This window comes from Triturus cristatus, chromosome 2_2, assembly GCF_964204655.1.
Source record: "Triturus cristatus chromosome 2_2, aTriCri1.1, whole genome shotgun sequence".
Lineage (NCBI taxonomy): Eukaryota > Metazoa > Chordata > Amphibia > Caudata > Salamandridae > Triturus > Triturus cristatus.
The window spans coordinates 230,575,611-230,589,545 of NC_140582.1; the positions used below are offsets into that span (position 1 = coordinate 230,575,611).

Sequence of the window (13,935 nt, forward strand, 5' to 3'; positions counted from 1 at the left end):
ACATTCTTGTGAATAAGGTACATCCCTGCGTTTTCAGAATTGAGAAGCGTGGCGTCACCAATATTTGCTTAACGCAACGCTTCTCCATCCTGCTGTAAATATGCCCCCTAGTGGGGCTATTTACAAAGGCTTTTTGGAGTATGTAAAATAGTACTCCCATAGTACTGTTTTATGTACTCCTACATCCCTGTGGAAATTGACCCCAAAACATTGAAAATGGAAATACTTTTATATAATAAAAACATATAGAAAGGACTACGCCCTCTCTGCTTTTTGCCTAACAGGCAGTTGGACTTTTAGCATGTATCATAAATGCTTTTTGTGAACCGGTGCCCATATGTCAGAGATTACACCCATAATTTCTAACATTCTGCGACCAAAAAAAAGGTAGAATTTTTCAATTTTTCAAAATGACAATTAGAACAACAATGACATCAGGGGAAATTAGATCACATGACTTGTGACCTGCAGTGCAATTACCGGCAAATACATTGAAAGCTCCAGGTTGCCCATTTTGCCTTCTTGCATTTTCACGTTTAATTAAACAATGGATATACATTTTTTTTACCTTTTTAAGTTTAAAAGAAAATTTTATTAGTAGAAGCAAAGGTATCCATACAAGAGTCATAACAATAAATGCATGTCAGAACATTACAATAAATGAACGTCAAAATAATGCAATAAATTCATGTCAAAACAATACATTAGATTGCACTACACCAAATGAATTCAGACTTATGAATAAAAAAAAAAAAATTAAGCCATTAATACATAAAAATTAAGTCATAAAAGTATTGGAGCTATAAAGAAATCTGGGAACGCACAAGGGATTCAAGGGGGTTTCAGAACCTCTTGCTGAGACGGTTTTAGCTGGGAACATTTTTTGGCGAAAACCATAGGAAATGATGGACGGAGTGTTGAACATTGCAAGCACTCACCCCCAGTCAACTGATCTGGGTTTAATCCATCACCGTTCTTTAGCCCACTCTGCCACCCCAGTTCAGACATGGCCATATGCAAATCAGTCTAACCCTGTGCCTCATGGGAACAGTCCAGCCCGAACTGCCAAGCCATGTCTTCCCTGAACCGGAAACAAGCTTCCTAGGACCGGTTTCTGGCATTTCAGCCGTCTTCAAACATTTTTTGGCGCACATGTCAAGGTAAAGTGTAACAGGGGACCACAAGTCCAAAGGCTTCGCTGCCATCTATATAGGATATACAAAGGAGGTGTCCAACCTATGATTATGGCAGACAACATACCACCATGCTTTATAAGAAATTTTTGTAAAATACTTCCAATTAACAGTGATCTGCTGAAAGGCAGCCGCCAACAGCAAATCAATAATTTTAGTATTAACTGTAACATTCTCCCAGCACGGTGAAAGACTCCCTAAGAAAACATGGGTGATAGAAAAGGAAAATGTAGTATCAAAAATTAGATTAGTTTGGGACCAGACTTGCTTCCAAAAACTGTCTACAAGTGGGCACAAAAATTACATATGCAATATATCAGCTTTTGGGGAGGAGCATGACCAACAAATATCTGAAGCAGTCACAAATCTGCTGCTCAAAGCACTCGGAGTAAATAAAAGTCAATTATACACAAAGAACGTTTGTGTTATGTTAGCTGCCCTGGAGGATTTACGCAGTTTAAGCCATATATTATTCCAGAGAGCTACTGGCCACGAATCTCGTTCCCAGGCTTCCTCTATTTTAGATTTCTGCCTAATTATGTCCTTCCCTTGTAGATACTTGTATATACTAGAGGCCGAGGGTTTAGTCTTAAGTAGGGAAGAAAGCTGTGAAGAGGGAGTCTGGGAGGTGGAGGCACTGGACGTAACAGATAATTGGTCAAACCTATCCATCACAGCCAACTTGAGTAAATTATATTTATGTATGAATGAGGCAGGTAAGTTGAACAGTTGTCTGAGTGAATGAAAGGGTAAAAAACTTGAATTTGAGAATAACTGGTGTATCCATATTAAACCTCTCCGTCGCCAGGTCTTCCAATAAATTGGTTTATCGCGGATAACTAAATCTTTATTATGCCATATTGTCGAACTCAAGAAGTAGTCAATAGTGTTAGGGGGCGGAGAGGGTGTAGAAGCCAAAAGTTTAGAGGTCAGTTTAATTATGGGAGTGGATACCGCCTGCGGTTTGCGCGAGAAGGAAAGATATTCAGAGAAGGAAAAAGGAGCTAGGAAAAGTCGTTCTATTGTGATCCATAATGGGCAATCCTCCGAGGGGTCAAGCAACCAAAGTGAAGCCTGTCGCAGAAGGAAAGCTCTTTGATAAACCTGAAAATCAGGAAAGTTAACTCCCCCCTCTGTTTTAGGACGCATTAATTTAGCTAGAGACATTCGAGGGCTCTTTGAGTTCCACAAGAATGAGGAAAGGGTGGAATTGATCTTTTTAAAGAATTTGGCAGGGATGGGAACTGGAATGTTAGAAATGGTGTACAATACAATGGGTGACAACATCATCTTTATAGTGTCCAAGCGACCCCACCATGATAGATAAAGGGGATGCCACTTGGCCGCTAAGTCAGCAATTTTCTGTATACATTTGTTCAAGCATAACGCTACCGTGTCTGATATTGAAGGGGTAACGTACATGCCTAGATATTTAATATGGGAGGGGCTCCATGTGAAATTTGAGGCACTAAAGTCCGCCTTAAAAGTGTACTTGGTCAGGGGAAGAATCTCACATTTGTCAATATTTAACTTGTAACCAGAAATATTAGAGTAAGCCTGTACCTCCGCCAGAAAGGCAGGAATGGAGGCACTAGGATTGGACATAAAAAGTAAGATGTCATCAGCGTAAGCAGCCAATTTAAGGTGAGTGTTTACTGATTGGAAGCCATATAAATTTGGATTCTGACGTAGCTTATAAAGAAAAGGCTCCAAGGCTAAATTAAAAAGGAAAGGAGAAAGAGGGCAGCCCTGATGGACTCCCCTGCCTAAGTAAAAAAACGAGGAAATCAAGCCATTAGCGCAGATGGCCGCACGTGGATTGGAGTAGAGAAGAGAGATCAAGGATACAAACTTGGGACCAAAACCAAACCAACTAAGAGTTTAAAACAGATAGGTCCATTCAACCCTGTCAAATGCCTTCTCAGCATCAAGTGCAATTGCCGCTAGGGGGTGTTTTAAGGATGAAGACTTAGACAGGACATTAATAAGGAGTCTTGTATTGTCCGTAATAAATCTGCCCTTGACGAATCCCGATTGTTCCTTACCTAATAGATCAGGCAGGTAAGAATCTAGACGTATAGCTAAGGCTTTGGAAAATTTTTTATAATCAATATTTACCAAGGAGATGGGTCTGTAATTTTTGCAATATCTATGATCCTTGTCTTCCTTCGGGCAGCATGAGTTTGGAAAAGTGGTGATAAACTTCTACTGTAAAGCCATCAGGCCCAGGCGCCTTGTCTTTTTTAAGTTGCTGGAGAGCCTTTGATAATTCTTGCAGTGTTAGGTCCAACTCCAGAGGGGCTAGATCCGGCAAAGGGTGAGGGGGCCTTTGGAGATTCGAGAAAAACTGAGATAAAGAATGATCAGAGGGTTGAGACTCCGAGGCGTAGAGGGATTTGTAGAAGAGAGAAAATTCGTTCAAAATATCGGCATTTTTGAATTTTAAATCCGAGCGATCGTCGTAAATAGATTCAATGTTAAGTTTATTGTGTTTGACTTTTAAATAGTTAGCCAGTATTTTCCCTGCCTTATTTTTACCCCCATAAAATTTGGCGCTAGATTTTAACAAATATAATGAGGCATCCTCCGTTGATTTCTTGTTAAATTTTAATTTAGCATTGATGAGAGCTGTTAGAGACTGTTTTGAATGTGAGGTGTAAAAGGAGTGCTCTGGTTTTTTGATGTCCTGTAAAAGGTCCTTATTGGATTTACGTGAAATTCTTCGCCTCTTAGCAACAAAGCCAATAATAAAATCCCTCGCTGAGGCTTTAAAAGCATCCCATATAGTTGAGAGGGGCATAGAGTGGGTTTGGTTCAACACAAAAAACTCATCAAAAAAAGTGGTAAAAGAGGCAGTGAATTTTGGGTCCAGGAGAAGGGCATTGTTGAAACGCCACCTTTTGGGACCTGTAACCTTAGGCAGAATCTCTAGACCAATTGAAACGGGGGCATGGTCTGACAATAAAATAGGACCAATCTCCGCATGCGTGAGGGTTTGTGAGATGGAGTGGGAAACAAAAACATAATCAATTCTTGACTGAGTTTGATGCGACGGGGAATAGAAAGTGTACTCTCTGGTGGTCGGATTGCAGAGATGCCAAGCGTCCAAAAGCTTGTGCTGAGATACAACTCGTACAAATGATTTCTGAGGCTTGTTAGGAATATAGGAAACTCTGGAATTCCTATCTATAAACGGGTCGAAGACCTGGTTACAGTCGCCAGCCAAAATGAAATTCTCCGCCATGCAGAGAGCAACCTGTTTAGCCAACGTGGACCAAAAAGAAGGTTCTCCACATGTGGGGGCGTAGACGTTGAAGAGAGAAACAGGAACACCCTTCAAGGACAGTTTAACATTCAACCATCTTCCATTAACATCTGAATCTTGAGCCAGTAACGAAAGTGGGAGGGACTTGCGGCAAAGAATCATCACCCCATTCCGTTTACCATCACCAGGGGAAGAGAAAACTTCCCCCACCCACCCCTTTTCAACTTTAATGATTCAGCATCAGAGAGGTGAGTCTCCTGCAAAAAAACAATATCCGTGTCTAATTTGGCTAGGTGGGTCAGGATTCTTTGCCGCTTAATGGGAGAATTTAAACCCTTAATGTTCCATGTAACCAATTTCAAGGGCATAAGCAGTCAAAAATAGCACAAAATGCAACCATAAAGCAAAATTCCAGTGCAGTGCAAGACCAGTATAAAATAGAAAAGAGGTATGGCAAAAAAGAAACATTTTGTCTAGAGACGTAGAAAAAGTGAAAAGACGAATCAAATATGCACAAAAAAATAACGTTAGATAGATAAGAAAGAATCGGAGTAGTAATGACACCAAATAAGCAATATATCATAAAATGTGAAATCAAATGAAAAACCAAAGACAAAACAACATAAAGAACGTACAACAAAACATAAAACATACCTACAAAAGGAAAGAGTGGGTGGGAGGGTAGGTGGAACCACATGGAGCAGACATACATCCAGGGAGGGCCCAGCAAGGGTCGGGGAAGACCTTGTGACGAAAAGTCAGAACTGTGAAGCAAGAACATAAAATGGGAGTTAGTCTTGATAGGGAACTATGAAAATATACATCATGAAATTGCGAACTAAGAAGCAATAAAGAGCAGCCTAACAGAAATTCAGAACCATTAATACAGTGGTAAAGAGCGCACAGAACTTACGCTACTATAAAGAGTAAATTATTGATAACTGCTCAAACAGGCTATATAAAATCCATAAAACCAAGAATATCAAAAATTAAAACACGTTGGTGAATAATTCAAGTGATATGTGAAGAGGAGCTTCCTGAAGAGGTCGTGGCATCCATCTTATGGGAGTTGATAAAACTCTGCAGGCGAACTGGATCTTCGTAAGTCGTAGTTCTATTGTTGTACGTGACCTTGAAAAGATATGGGTGAAATAGGCCATATCTGGCCCCCAAAGAACGTAGATCTGGTCGTAAATTTAGAAAAGCTTTGCGCCTGTCAGCTGTAGCCTTAGAGTAGTCCTGCGCAAAGAACAGTGTGGAACCTGACCATGTAACATGCTGGATAGCTCTGGCTGCTGCCAACACCTTTAGCAAATCCGTATACTCTAGGAAGTAAATAATGACACCTCTCGGTCTTTGCGAAGAAGAAACAGCAGAAGAAGCTCGCCCTAATCTGTGGGCTCGTTGTATATTCAACGAAGTTTCTTCTGGCATGCAAAGGATTTTAGGGAGGAAGGATTTGAAGAATGCAATGGGGTCGTTACCTTCGATCCCCTCTCCCAAGCCAAAAATGCGTAGGTTGTTTCTCCTGTTGCGATTTTCAAGGTCCTCGACCTGCTTCTGAAGGCTTGTAATTTGTGAATGCAGAAAAGGAACACTCTTAGTAGTATCGCTAAGGGAGGCAACATTGTGTTCAACTGCAGTAAGTCTTGTATCAAGTTGCACCTAATTGTCTGAGAGAGTCTGCAATTTGGAATTAGTTTCCTCCATAAAAGGTCTGAGGGCCCTTATCTCGTGCAACAGCAGTTCCATGGAAACATCTAAAGATGGCTTAGGAGGCGAGGGAGGGTCTTTTTTTAACCTTTTCACGTTTGACTTGCCGGTTACAACAGGTGCAGGATCCATCGTCAAGTGCGCACTCTCCTCCTCGAGTGATTGTAACTCTTCCAGTTTAGAAAATTGTGAAAAAAGTGTGGAGTTTTTGATGAAAGAGCGCTGTGGTAAGAGCGCACTATGATGAGAACCTCTTGTCCTGCCCATGAATTGAAAAAATTGGTAATGAAGTACAGAAAAGAAGAAACTTCCACTTGAGGTGCGCAATATTCAAAAACAGGGTTCACAGGCAAAGATATTAAGAAGGGTTAAGAGGTGCACTCAATATTTACTCTTTCAATGGGGCCACCAGAGACCTCATTCACTTAAATTAGTGCCATTTAAAACAGCTGTGAAGACCCTCCATAAATTCAACATGGAGTACCACTGTCACAGCCATCATGTGAATGGATTTGAAAAGCCAGTTATTTTAAAATGTCACAAGAAAAAGTTGTGAGGAAAAGCATCGTACAAAATGGCGGCCACTGCAAACATCCTCAGAAACTGAAAATAAAAATCTCAATGTGGAGAAGCTAGCCCAGTAAAAACAAAGTCACACAGTACCTGTGAGCAATAGGGAGCTTAACCAAAGGAAGGATGCACGTTGATAATGCCATTTGACTTGAAACTTGTGAGGAGAAGAACAATTTTGCCGAAAATCAAAATGGCGGCCGCAACGTTGCTGGAGCGCTCGAAAGCTCTTTTACCTGAAAAAAAAGAAGTTTCGTCCTACATGGGCTCGGATGACATCGTGCGCGAAACAGAAGCGCTTCCGCTGCAGTACCCTGCCTGCCGCTTCACCAGAGACGCCGTAAAACCGGACTTCTCTGATCCGGAGCCGGGAGCCCTACGTGAACGCGTCCATACTCCTTGGGCGCCTGGCCACGCCCCCAATACATTGAAAGCTATTTAATCCAGATCAGATCACAGTATGACGTCATGAGAAATACAATGAGTGATCTCTGAGCACTGTGCTTGGCCTTAACATCATCAGACACACCACTCACAAAGACAAAGTAGCCAAGCGTGACTGTTGGTTCCATGTATGTCCCTACATTAATAGCAGAGGAGCACAGCACTCTGTTTACTGTGCAATGCCATGCACAGATCACCAGTACAAATTCCCTCATAGCCTGCTCCAGTGTTGTACGGTCTTTGCATCATCATCTTGGAGACAACACCCTTCCCCCTCCAATATCGTCCTCCTTCGAACTGCTAGATCTACTTACAAGAAACACATTTTCTTTGAAAAGGCATCCTTCTTTCGTTCACAACTCGCCCATGCCAAAAATAGACCCAGAGAACTGTTCAACATTGTTAGAAACCAAGCCTCCCCCGCCCCCCTCCACTTTATGGCCACCACTAACAAATGTGAAGACATTGCTAACACTTTCCCCCCAAAAATAGCCAAAATTTACCAATCCTTCATTTTAACTCCAATCCCTCCCAACCTCCAATATACCCTTGTTACTTCTCCAACACCCTCCCCTCTGATCCCACACCAACTTTCCACAACCCCTCCTGAAACCTACCCCGACAAAACACAGCTAAAAAATAAGGCCCCCTTGCAGAATTTCCACTCCGTTTCCGAACTAGAAGTCTTTAACATCCTGTCCAAATTAAAACCGTCCTCTCACACAAAAGACCCTCTCCCGTCTACTCTCGTCCAAGATCTTAAGCACCTCATTGTCTCTTATTGGACCAATATCATAAACTCCTACCTTTCCTCGGGGTGCGTCCCTGTCTCCCTCCAACTCGGACAAGTCACGCCCATTCCTAAAAACCCTAAGGCCGACCCTAACGACCCTAATAATCTCCGCCCCATCTCAAACCTCCCCATTCTTTCAAAAGCCCTTGAAAAAATGTGCCCTTCTTCAATTGGATAAACACATTGACACTTACAACCTCCTCGACCCTCTACAATCCGGCTTCTGTAAAGGCCGCAGCACTGAAACTGCATTGCTAAATATAATTGACGACATCCACCACACCCTGGATAATGGTGAGACCTGCCTACTCATTTTCCTAGACCTCTCTGCGGCATTCGATACAGTTAACCATTTAACCTTACTCAATACACTTACATTTTGTTTCAGCCTTAATGGCACTGTCCTCAACTGGTTCACCTCCTATTTCCAACACAGAACCCAGCAAATCAAAATCCAAAGCTGCCTCTCTGCCCCACTCCTGTCTCCCTCGTGTCCTCCAAGGATCTATCCTCTCTCCTGCTCTCTTCAACCTTTTTATGGAATCCCTTACCCTCATACTTAAACAAGCCGGTATTAACTATCACCTGTATGCAGACGAAAACCAATTGTACTATAAAATCAAATCCCACTCAGATGTCCTACACCGCCCTGGCTAATATACAAACCTTGTTCTACTCCACAATCATCTCAAACTCAATACAAACAAAACTGAAATCATTCTTTTCTCTCCTAAAAACAACCCACTCCCCATCCAAACATGGATCTCTGACCTTAGTGCCCTAAACTGTTCACTCTCCTTATCCGAATCAGTAAAAACCTTTGACATCACCATTGACAGTAAGTTAACGCTCAATTCCCATTAAAAAAAAAAAAAACGGCAAAAGGAGCACTTTTCACGCTACAACATCTAAAAAAAAAAAATCAAACCTTTCATTCCAGCGGAAGATTTAAAATCTGTTGTCCAATCTCTATCCTCTCAAAAATTGACTATGGCAATGCCCTACTCTCCGGATCTCCCAAAGTACACCTTGCCCCCTCAAATCTGTTCTCAACCTAGCGGCCAGGCTCACAACTGACTGCAAACGCTCTGACCACATCTCGCCTGCTCTTAAGACCCTTAAATGGCTTCCTATCGAAGGTAGATTCTCCTATAAAATAGCCTGCCTTACGAACAAAGCCCTTCATCAAAAGACCCCGCTCTACCTCTCAAACAAACTCAATAAAGCGGGCAGTGCCCGACCGATGAGAAGCACCAACTCTCTCCTCCTTGTCCCCCCTCTGCTAAAAAAGAAAGCCACGCAATCTCGCTCCTTCTCTGGTAAGGCTCCCAGCATCTGGAATGCCCTCCCTAAAGATCTACGACTTAACCATTTATACGTCAGTTTAAAAAAAGACCTTAAAAGGCACCTGCTCAACTAATATTGAGGTCCTTAATCCTTCTATTACCATACTTGCTATACTCTCCCTTCCTTTTGAAACCCCTGCCTTCCCCTCTCTCTTCACTCCTCTTGTGTCGACCTCAACTATTCACCCCCTTCCCTACCCATCTTCACCTTTTTCTTCCCCCCTTCCACCCCTTTCCTAACACTTCCCCTCCCCCCCTTTCTCACTCGCCCAACCCTTCCTTATTCACAAAAAATGAGTCTTCCTCCTTTATACTGTTTAATAATTTGTAATTACTCTATTCACGTGTTATTTCGTAAATTGCTACTTCTTTGCATTTTTTATAGATCCAAACTATATTACTCAATGTGTTCTCTAAGTCCACCATGTCTGAATGCTTCATTTGGATACCATTGTTTTGTATTTCATGTACTATTGTCATTCCAATGTAAAGTGCACTGATACCCCCGGGTGGAGCCAGCGCTATATAAAACCTTTTAAATAAATAAATCATGCTTCTCGGCTGCTGGCACTGGGGGATTGGTGCAAGAATTAGGGGACACTGGTTTCATTGTGAATGGTTTGAGGTGGCAAGCTACTCTCTCTTGTATACTCTAGTCCCCTTTTTCATTCCTTCCCTCCTGCGCTCCTCCTCTCATTCTTCTGCCATTCCCAACTAGTTAATTCCATCCATTTTTCTTTCCTTCCATATCCCTAACCTTCTGCTATTCTTCTATTACCATTTCCTTCATTTTCCTCTCCTTCCTATTCTTTCTCTCATTTGTATCCTTTTGTCTTTTGGTTTGCTGTCTTCGATCCCATTCAGTTACCTCATAGGTTTCAAGTTGTCCTAATTCATCACTGACTCAAGCCTTGTAGTTTTAACTTTTCGATACAAAACTATGCAAGCCATAATTTTTCTTTAGACACATTGTACTATATAAGCTCCATGTGTCTGATTTGGGACATCTTTAGATTCCTGGCTGTCCCTTCTCTCTGAATGTCAGTACTTTTTCTGTGGCCCCCTCCAAGATCTTATCCCCTGTCTTCCTTTTCTGTGTGCATTAATTTTGCCTTACTCTCTCCATATCACCTCATTCCTCTTGTCGTAGGTTCCCGGTTCTCTCTCTACCGTCCTCATCATCTAACTTACACCTCATGTCCCACTAACCATCCTTCACTCCTTTCCACTGGCTGCCATCCTTCAGGGATCTCAATTGATCCCACCTGAGATCTAAGTACCCTATCTGTTCCTGTTCAGTTTCCATTCTGGTAGTTGAAGACTTATAATAATACCTGCAAATGTAAACATACATATATATATACCAGCACACAAAGGAAAATCAGACGAATAAATCATACCGGTGACTTCAGACGACATCAGCTGTCCTTTAGCTCTCTCTAACTCCCTTACCTTTTTATCTCATTTTCCTCACACGCCCATGGCCCAACTCCTTTCTCTCCTTTGTCAGCCTTTGCTATTTGCTTGTTTCCCACTTAAGGCATTTCTTTCTCTTTATAGCAGAGAATCGGCCAGGGACCAGGGTTCAATTCCCGACGCGGCAGGGTCGTGGACCAGTGTCAAAAACGGACTCGATAATTCTCGCCTCGGTACCTACTCTAACCAGGAACACACTCGGCAACTCTGGGCATTAGCTTGCCTCATCTCCACAACGGCCCCCCACATTCGCCAGGGATGCCTGGTTTCACCTTGGAGATACCCTGGAGGGACCATCTCACAGGGATAGCCAGGATGGGTTCCCCAGCGGTCTACAGCGCCAGGACGCCTCAGGGCAGCAGTGCGCTTTACAAGACACATACATTTACATTTACATTTACATTCTCCAGTGCTTCCCCTTTCCACTTCTCTTACTTCCACCTATTGCAGCTCTCAGAATCCAGGTATCAGTTTTGCCAACCCTTTGTTGACCAATATGGGAAAAGCAATCCAGTGGCATATCAGTGTAGTGAAATAAGCTTGAGTTGGATTGGGAAGGGGGTGGGGGGCGGGGGGGGGGGGTTAAAGTCCTATCCCTCAGTGCTATGCCCTATTTCATCCTCCTGTACAGTCTTCTTCCATCTGTAGACATGTCTTGATAAACAAAATTGGGTGTGGGAATTTAGTTAGTTTCCATCCTGTGTCTGATACTCATTTGCATTAGCTTTCAGAATACTCCTACTTGCAGACTTAGGGACATATTTACAAGGAAATGACGGATGCGGCATTGTGGCAAATTTAGCAACGCCACGCTCCGCCAATTCTAAAATGCAGGGATGCCCCATATTTACAACAATATGGCGCACCCCTAGCACTGGCGCTAAGAATAGTTGCAGCGCCATGGTGCAAGGGTGCCTCCGTTGCAGGGAATGATTGTTTATGTGCAGGAAGGTATCCCTTCCTTTTGATATTTTGTCCCTCGATATTAGTGTACCATGATGTTCTTGTATTTGATATTCAAGAGCACAGTTGTGCAAATAGCTAATTGCCCCTCACGCCCGGATGTCTCCTGGTTGTGCCTATCAAGAGGAAGTTGTACTGCTCTCCCTTCAGATGACATCCCCCCACGGAGAATTCGAGTTTGCGATTAAGCTTGCACTGTCCCTTTAAGCTCAGCATGGTGATGCTCACACACACTGTCAGTGATTTTAAAAAGACAGTTATTTTTTTTAACAAATATTGGTCCAAGCAAGTGCTCTTAAGCAGGCACATTGACCAATCAACCTAGCTAAGGTCCTAGGACAGCTAAGCTTTGTGAACAAAGCTATGTACTTGCTGTGATTGGATTGCATTTTTGAAGGTCATTTAGCTACTGTTTGCCCTAAACCTTGTTTTTTAGTTTTCTATTCTTGGACACAGGAAGTTAATATCTCCTAGATATATGTTTGGAAGTATTTTAATTAATGTATTAATGTTGACTATTTAAAAAAGCAAAAAACTTCCAAATTATGATATAGTTTGACATATTTTCGGTTCTGTACTAAAACTTTATAAGTAATGTCTAAAACATCTTGCCATGATAAAATTCTTTAACAATTTTAAGCATTACTAAGCATTTTCTTGTTAAAATATTTTATCAATTCAAAACATGGACTTGATTGCTAAAACGTAGGAACAGAGAAGTCCTCTGCATGGTAAAGAGATGTACCCCTGCCCTAAGTACCCAACGGTATCATTGTCTAGATCCCTAATGCTGATTTTTTTCTGTCATAGGTGAATTCGGATAATGAGTGTGCGCCATGGCATAGGCCTGTCTGAAGGATTGTGGTCCTGTTGGACCGGTAGGGGCGCCAGAAACACTACCCTCGTAGTGGTGGAAGGCTACTGCCTTCACTAGGAGTTAAACAGCACAAGCGCTTTGGCTGCAGCATACCGTGACACACAGTTGTAGTGGCCAGGTCCTTTTACCCTGAGTCATTGGAGTAAGGCCTGCAGGCTCAGTCACCTTTTTTAAAGCACAGGGGGTTGAGAGAAAGAATGGAGAAAAGTGTCCCTCATACACAAGTCAATGCAGGTCTGCCGTCAGCAATAAAAGGATATACATCATCCAATCAAAACACTGTGAGCCCCGAATACTCCAGACCAGGAAAAACACAAGAATAGGGAGAAGAGCCATTGAATCAGGAGCAGATATGTGGTGTAGCCAACAAAAATATGCAGTATCAAGCATGGGGCTGACCCATAGCCCTCTAAATATGCAATATATTGGAAATAATGGGTCTAGCCATCAGACAGCTAAATGTCTCTGTTTTCTGGACCTATGCCGGGCAAAGTATGAAACCTTCTTCAGAGATTCACTTATCTCAATAAAATGTATATGTTTTCTATGGATCATGAAAGTAACCCTGGCTGCGGAGGCACATGGAACAGTAGTATGGGTACGTCAGTATCAGTTGACACACATATTGGGGGTCCTTTCAACCTCAAACTTAGAATTGCTTGCTTCTTGTCTTTATTATGTGGACAATCCCTGCGCCTAGACAAACATAAAAAGAGTCTCCCTCACTGGATATGTGGCACTTCAGCACAAATACAATGCATGTTTTTTTGAGAAATGAAAACATTTCTCCTTGTTAGCACCTGCTTTAAGGATGTGTTTTGATAGTAATTCCGGTCTGTCTTCCTTAAGCGATCAGGCTTAGAGTCAAAACCTGTAGGGGTTTGCACAGATTGGACCAAGTATCACCTGAGTTATGCCCCTTTTGTTGTTGCAGTTTTATATAGCGCAAACTCGACCTAAAGGTATTGGATCGATTTACATGAGCACCAGTTACGTTACACAAGGACACATTCATTTTTTGGTAGGCTCAGAGAGATTAAGTGATTTGCCCAGAATCACAAAATGTTGAGCCGATACTTGAACCTGGCTTCCCAGTTCCACAGTTGACAGCTCTTGCCATTACGCCACATCTTCTCCCCCTTAATGCAACGAGAAACAAAGCAAAGTGATTTTTACCCTGAGTAAAGGGCACCTTACCAGCGCAAAAGGGTTGTAGTAAATCTTAGCATGTAGAAATTGTGTTGCAAAATGCACATTTTCGCACCTTATGTTTCAAGACGTTTGAAAGATGTGTC

General features: G+C 42.3%; 1 protein-coding gene across 4 annotated transcripts in view; it reads left to right on the plus strand.

The window, feature by feature from the left end:
- PLPPR1 (phospholipid phosphatase related 1) overlaps positions 1–13,935 on the plus strand; it is a 630,074-nt gene that overhangs the window by 582,692 nt on the left and 33,447 nt on the right. The gene's annotated exons all lie outside the window — the stretch shown is intronic.